At 32.9% G+C, this 8,510-nt stretch overlaps 1 protein-coding gene across 1 annotated transcript in view; it reads right to left on the bottom strand.

Annotated features, from left to right (window-relative positions):
• LOC107558163 (zinc finger protein GLI1-like) overlaps positions 1-8,273 on the bottom strand; it is an 83,919-nt gene extending 75,646 nt beyond the window's left edge. Inside the window, exon 1 of the mRNA XM_016241784.1 lies at positions 8,082-8,273. The gene's annotated coding sequence lies outside the window, so the exon portion shown is untranslated. The remainder of the gene's footprint in view (positions 1-8,081) is intronic.
• Positions 8,274-8,510: the final 237 nt, after the last annotated feature.

The raw sequence follows: 8,510 nt of genomic DNA, 5'->3' as shown, positions 1-8,510 counted from the left end.
TATGAGATGTGTACGCACAATTATGAGATATAGACTCAGAATTCAAGATATAAACTCAGAAATGAGATGTAAACTCAGAATTATGAGATATAGACTCAGAATTCAAGATGTAAAATCAGAAATGAGATGTAAACTCAGAATTATGAGATATACTGAGAATTATGAGCTATTACCTCAGAATTGCAAGATATAAACTCAGAATTGCAAGATATAAACTCAATATTATGAGATGTAAACTCAGAATTATGAGATATACTGAGAATTATGAGCTATTACCTCAGAATTGCAAGATATAAACTCAGAATTGCAAGATATAAACTCAATATTATGAGATGTGTACGCACAATTATGAGATATAGACTCAGAATTCAAGATATAAACTCAGAAATGAGATGTAAACTCAGAATTATGAGATATAGACTCAGAATTCAAGATGTAAAATCAGAAATGAGATGTAAACTCAGAATTATGAGATATACTGAGAATTATGAGCTATTACCTCAGAATTGCAAGATATAAACTCAGAATTGCAAGATATAAACTCAATATTATGAGATGTGTACGCACAATTATGAGATATAGACTCAGAATTCAAGATATAAACTCAGAAATGAGATGTAAACTCAGAATTATGAGATATACTGAGAATTATGAGCTATTACCTCAGAATTGCAAGATATAAACTCAGAATTGCAAGATATAAACTCAATATTATGAGATGTGTACGCACAATTATGAGATATAGACTCAGAATTCAAGATATAAACTCAGAAATGAGATGTAAACTCAGAATTATGAGATATACTGAGAATTATGAGCTATTACCTCAGAATTGCAAGATATAAACTCAGAATTGCAAGATATAAACTCAATATTATGAGATGTGTACGCACAATTATGAGATATAGACTCAGAATTCAAGATATAAACTCAGAAATGAGATGTAAACTCAGAATTATGAGATATACTGAGAATTATGAGCTATTACCTCAGAATTGCAAGATATAAACTCAGAATTGCAAGATATAAACTCAATATTATGAGATGTGTACGCACAATTATGAGATATAGACTCAGAATTCAAGATATAAACTCAGAAATGAGATGTAAACTCAGAATTATGAGATATACTGAGAATTATGAGCTATTACCTCAGAATTGCAAGATATAAACTCAGAATTGCAAGATATAAACTCAATATTATGAGATGTGTACGCACAATTATGAGATATAGACTCAGAATTCAAGATATAAACTCAGAAATGAGATGTAAACTCAGAATTATGAGATATACTGAGAATTATGAGCTATTACCTCAGAATTGCAAGATATAAACTCAGAATTGCAAGATATAAACTCAATATTATGAGATGTGTACGCACAATTATGAGATATAGACTCAGAATTCAAGATATAAACTCAGAAATGAGATGTAAACTCAGAATTATGAGATATACTGAGAATTATGAGCTATTACCTCAGAATTGCAAGATATAAACTCAGAATTGCAAGATATAAACTCAATATTATGAGATGTGTACGCACAATTATGAGATATAGACTCAGAATTCAAGATATAAACTCAGAAATGAGATGTAAACTCAGAATTATGAGATATACTGAGAATTATGAGCTATTACCTCAGAATTGCAAGATATAAACTCAGAATTGCAAGATATAAACTCAATATTATGAGATGTGTACGCACAATTATGAGATATAGACTCAGAATTCAAGATATAAACTCAGAAATGAGATGTAAACTCAGAATTATGAGATATACTGAGAATTATGAGCTATTACCTCAGAATTGCAAGATATAAACTCAGAATTGCAAGATATAAACTCAATATTATGAGATGTGTACGCACAATTATGAGATATAGACTCAGAATTCAAGATATAAACTCAGAAATGAGATGTAAACTCAGAATTATGAGATATACTGAGAATTATGAGCTATTACCTCAGAATTGCAAGATATAAACTCAGAATTGCAAGATATAAACTCAATATTATGAGATGTGTACGCACAATTATGAGATATAGACTCAGAATTCAAGATATAAACTCAGAAATGAGATGTAAACTCAGAATTATGAGATATACTGAGAATTATGAGCTATTACCTCAGAATTGCAAGATATAAACTCAGAATTGCAAGATATAAACTCAATATTATGAGATGTGTACGCACAATTATGAGATATAGACTCAGAATTCAAGATATAAACTCAGAAATGAGATGTAAACTCAGAATTATGAGATATACTGAGAATTATGAGCTATTACCTCAGAATTGCAAGATATAAACTCAGAATTGCAAGATATAAACTCAATATTATGAGATGTGTACGCACAATTATGAGATATAGACTCAGAATTCAAGATATAAACTCAGAAATGAGATGTAAACTCAGAATTATGAGATATACTGAGAATTATGAGCTATTACCTCAGAATTGCAAGATATAAACTCAGAATTGCAAGATATAAACTCAATATTATGAGATGTGTACGCACAATTATGAGATATAGACTCAGAATTCAAGATATAAACTCAGAAATGAGATGTAAACTCAGAATTATGAGATATACTGAGAATTATGAGCTATTACCTCAGAATTGCAAGATATAAACTCAGAATTGCAAGATATAAACTCAATATTATGAGATGTGTACGCACAATTATGAGATATAGACTCAGAATTCAAGATATAAACTCAGAAATGAGATGTAAACTCAGAATTATGAGATATACTGAGAATTATGAGCTATTACCTCAGAATTGCAAGATATAAACTCAGAATTGCAAGATATAAACTCAATATTATGAGATGTGTACGCACAATTATGAGATATAGACTCAGAATTCAAGATATAAACTCAGAAATGAGATGTAAACTCAGAATTATGAGATATACTGAGAATTATGAGCTATTACCTCAGAATTGCAAGATATAAACTCAGAATTGCAAGATATAAACTCAATATTATGAGATGTGTACGCACAATTATGAGATATAGACTCAGAATTCAAGATATAAACTCAGAAATGAGATGTAAACTCAGAATTATGAGATATACTGAGAATTATGAGCTATTACCTCAGAATTGCAAGATATAAACTCAGAATTGCAAGATATAAACTCAATATTATGAGATGTGTACGCACAATTATGAGATATAGACTCAGAATTCAAGATATAAACTCAGAAATGAGATGTAAACTCAGAATTATGAGATATACTGAGAATTATGAGCTATTACCTCAGAATTGCAAGATATAAACTCAGAATTGCAAGATATAAACTCAATATTATGAGATGTGTACGCACAATTATGAGATATAGACTCAGAATTCAAGATATAAACTCAGAAATGAGATGTAAACTCAGAATTATGAGATATACTGAGAATTATGAGCTATTACCTCAGAATTGCAAGATATAAACTCAGAATTGCAAGATATAAACTCAATATTATGAGATGTGTACGCACAATTATGAGATATAGACTCAGAATTCAAGATATAAACTCAGAAATGAGATGTAAACTCAGAATTATGAGATATACTGAGAATTATGAGCTATTACCTCAGAATTGCAAGATATAAACTCAGAATTGCAAGATATAAACTCAATATTATGAGATGTGTACGCACAATTATGAGATATAGACTCAGAATTCAAGATATAAACTCAGAAATGAGATGTAAACTCAGAATTATGAGATATACTGAGAATTATGAGCTATTACCTCAGAATTGCAAGATATAAACTCAGAATTGCAAGATATAAACTCAATATTATGAGATGTGTACGCACAATTATGAGATATAGACTCAGAATTCAAGATATAAACTCAGAAATGAGATGTAAACTCAGAATTATGAGATATACTGAGAATTATGAGCTATTACCTCAGAATTGCAAGATATAAACTCAGAATTGCAAGATATAAACTCAATATTATGAGATGTGTACGCACAATTATGAGATATAGACTCAGAATTCAAGATATAAACTCAGAAATGAGATGTAAACTCAGAATTATGAGATATACTGAGAATTATGAGCTATTACCTCAGAATTGCAAGATATAAACTCAGAATTGCAAGATATAAACTCAATATTATGAGATGTGTACGCACAATTATGAGATATAGACTCAGAATTCAAGATATAAACTCAGAAATGAGATGTAAACTCAGAATTATGAGATATACTGAGAATTATGAGCTATTACCTCAGAATTGCAAGATATAAACTCAGAATTGCAAGATATAAACTCAATATTATGAGATGTGTACGCACAATTATGAGATATAGACTCAGAATTCAAGATATAAACTCAGAAATGAGATGTAAACTCAGAATTATGAGATATACTGAGAATTATGAGCTATTACCTCAGAATTGCAAGATATAAACTCAGAATTGCAAGATATAAACTCAATATTATGAGATGTGTACGCACAATTATGAGATATAGACTCAGAATTCAAGATATAAACTCAGAAATGAGATGTAAACTCAGAATTATGAGATATACTGAGAATTATGAGCTATTACCTCAGAATTGCAAGATATAAACTCAGAATTGCAAGATATAAACTCAATATTATGAGATGTGTACGCACAATTATGAGATATAGACTCAGAATTCAAGATATAAACTCAGAAATGAGATGTAAACTCAGAATTATGAGATATACTGAGAATTATGAGCTATTACCTCAGAATTGCAAGATATAAACTCAGAATTGCAAGATATAAACTCAATATTATGAGATGTGTACGCACAATTATGAGATATAGACTCAGAATTCAAGATATAAACTCAGAAATGAGATGTAAACTCAGAATTATGAGATATACTGAGAATTATGAGCTATTACCTCAGAATTGCAAGATATAAACTCAGAATTGCAAGATATAAACTCAATATTATGAGATGTGTACGCACAATTATGAGATATAGACTCAGAATTCAAGATATAAACTCAGAAATGAGATGTAAACTCAGAATTATGAGATATAGACTCAGAATTCAAGATGTAAAATCAGAAATGAGATGTAAACTCAGAATTATGAGATATACTGAGAATTATGAGCTATTACCTCAGAATTGCAAGATATAAACTCAGAATTGCAAGATATAAACTCAATATTATGAGATGTGTACGCACAATTATGAGATTTAGACTCAGAATTCAAGATGTAAACTCAGAATTGAGATGTAAACTCAGAATTATGAGATATACTGACAATTATGAAATATTAACTCAGAATTGCAAGATATAAACTCAAGATTCTGCAAAGAAAAGTTCGAATTGTGAGAAAAATAGCATTTACGTTTAAAAAAATTTTTTATTCAAAGTTGTGAGATGCAGTGGCGGCTCGTGGGTTTTAAAATAGAGGAGGCACACTGGTGAGATGTAAACTCCGAATTGAAACAAAGTCAAAAATCTGAGTTTATATTGCACAATTCTCTCTAAGTCCGAATTGTGGGATAAAAGGTCACAATTATCTTTTTTATTCTGTGGCAGAAACGCGCTTCCATACAGCGGCACGATTAGGGAGAAAAACTATGAAATTTTTCTGATAAATTTATCAAATGATTTAAAATTTGATACAAAAATTCTTAGTTTGCTGTACTTGCACTTCTCATTACAAGTTTAGGAAGATGGTTAGTGCATGATGCATTTTCAAACACACATTATAAGCGACTCAAAATCACAGTAGATACAAAGATGGGAGTATGTGCATTTACTGCAAACTGAGTCACTTCAAGACACTGAAAACACTGGATCACGAGCTGCTCATGTGCAAATGAACACAGTGCCATGCTTCACTATGAAACACACAGTGTATTTATTTAATTAAATCGCAAAAATTTCACTAAGCCGTATCGCAATTTCAGTTTTATTCTGATTAATCATGCAGTTGCTCCGAAACACCTTTAAAAGTCAAGACGTCTCTCATGCAGACGTGTAAATTGCTCTCAGTCTCAGGATATTATAGCAGCACTGCTACTGAACCTTCATTTGACAAGTACAATCTCTGGGTCTCCACCCACATGTTAGCAAAAGGTGACATACATGCATCGCCTCTTTAGCACTTTCCTGTGTTACATCGCAAGCCGTTGGAAAGACCGACTCAGAGGGAGGTTTCAGGCCAGATCTGCGTGAGTGTGAGTATGCTAACGGAAGCCTTTTGGCACTAATGCAGGTCCATCAAACACTAATGAGCTCGGGGGAAGAGGAAGACACCCTACAGAGTCTTTCTCACCTCCAGACCAGATCCCACATCAACCTGGAGTGGATTCACAACCAATGACCTCTATGTGAAAGTGTGCTAAAAAAAAAAAAAAAAAAAAATCAAAAACAGCTTTCGGAAAGCCTCTGTGTTGCACATAAAAGCATGACAACTGTAGTTATGACTAATAGTTGACAAGATAACTGAACTGTTGAAATATTAGCAAGCCAGACAATTGACAGAAGCCTCAAAATCTGCTCAGAAAAATACTTTTAAAAATGCTTTTCCTAATCACATAATGGACCAGTAACTTGCTAATTTGTTGTAGACTTTTCTTTGACAAAAACAACTTTAAGCAACCCTCTTTGTGTTAATGTTAAGCACAAAATTAAACGTGAAGCAGGGCTTTATGGCATTGTGACGTCATCCCCTCATTACTGATCTACTCCAGTGACTCATCTCAGATTTTCACACCCAGTTACACAGATTTGTGAAGATTATATTAGATGTTTGTTTTTTCCCCCATTCTAAACTTTCACAGTCTCTCTTTCTCCCTTGATCCAACATAATATGCAGTTTGCGTTTAAGAACCCATGATCACAATCAAATGCAGCACAAAAAAAATGAAATCCCCCTTCAGGATAATTAAAATCTTAATAAAAGTGCAAAAATTATTTGAGGCTTATATATAGTTTACTTGGGATTATATAGCTTTTAATATAAAGAATTCAGAATTCTTCATAAAAACCTAAATAATCCAACATAAGATAGATAGATAGATAGATAGATAGATAGATAGATAGATAGATAGATAGATAGATAGATAGATAGATAGATAGACAGACAGACAGACAGACAGACAGACAGACAGACAGATAGATAGATAGATAGATAAATAGATAGATAGATAGATAGATAGATAGATAGATAGATAGATAGATATGCACAAAAATAAAACTTATGTAGCCTATGGGCTTAAAAATAATTCAATATAATTAAATGTTGACAAGCAACATTTTGTGTTGTTTTTCTGTGATTTTTTTTATGTCTTTATATGAAGACCTCCGGTCAAAAGACACGTAGTCAGTGTTGTGGTGGGGCTTCAGGTTAGATAGACACATTTGGAAAAGATATTCGGCACTTCAAGTATTTCCCCTTACAAGAAACAGCTGTTGAGATGAGGCCTATAGAACAACAGACTGACCTGCACACTGGAACTATCTCATCAAACGACAAAATATGTGCAGAAGAGAACCAAATGAAACATATAAGCATGCAAATCAACATGTTATACCACAGCTTGCTTGCTTGCTTCGTTAGTTGCAATGTCTGAGTTTGAGATACGACTGCGAGACCACCAGGATACTACAGCAAAAGTCCCGAGAGACCACCGGCATGCACGCTTCACAAGCAAAATAATGTGCAAAATTAAATTGTATAGATCATACAGATATTAAAACTAACACTCAGAATAAAGCCGTGCTGAAAAGTTCTTGACATTTGAGCATTTCGCTCTTTAAACGACATCTCTCCTCCTGTTTAATAAGCTTTAGTTGCTTAAATACTTATGTGTTCATCATTTACTCAAGAGACCCTCAGCCTGAGTGTGTAATAGACACACATGTTTGGATTGTTAATCAATACGCAAACATTCCACTTGATTAACACTCCAGCACACTTACTAGACAGCACTGAAGATCCTATTCACACTTACACTGACATGATACAAAGTAACATCACATCTGTAAAAGTTCGCATCACGTTCTATACAGAAAGCATGAGCTGCACACATCTGTGTAGTATGAAGGAATAGCGCGTTACCTCTGAAGACTCGCTTCTGCCTTCATCAGTCTGTGTGGCCTCGCGCTGATCCCAGCAAACTCCACTTTTCCCTGGAAAACTTGCGCGAGCGGAGCTGAAAGCCGAGAGCGTCCCGATGGGGGTTCGAGAATTTCCAATAAAGCCCCTCTTTCTCCTCACACACACACACACACACACACAGATGCAGATGCAGAAAGGAGCGCTAAACTCTCCTCTTGTGAATTTTATTCTCCGCTTTGTGCTCCCATCAGCACAAATTCCGCACAAGTTTTCTCTAAAGTTGGAATTTAGAAAAGAGATTCCATATTCGGTGCCGCCGGTTCCCGAGAGCCCAAAGTTGCAGCGGCAGCGCGAGAATGCGAGACCTCCCCCTTCTACCCCTCCTCTCTCTCTCTCTATCTCTCTCTCCCCCCCTCCTCTCTCTCCCCC

Source organism: Sinocyclocheilus grahami, unplaced genomic scaffold, assembly GCF_001515645.1.
Source record: "Sinocyclocheilus grahami isolate Dianchi unplaced genomic scaffold, SAMN03320097.WGS_v1.1 scaffold633.1, whole genome shotgun sequence".
Classification (NCBI taxonomy): Eukaryota; Metazoa; Chordata; class Actinopteri; order Cypriniformes; family Cyprinidae; genus Sinocyclocheilus; species Sinocyclocheilus grahami.
Note: the sequence above shows the minus strand (reverse complement) of the source record. Positions and strands in the feature narration are given on the sequence as shown.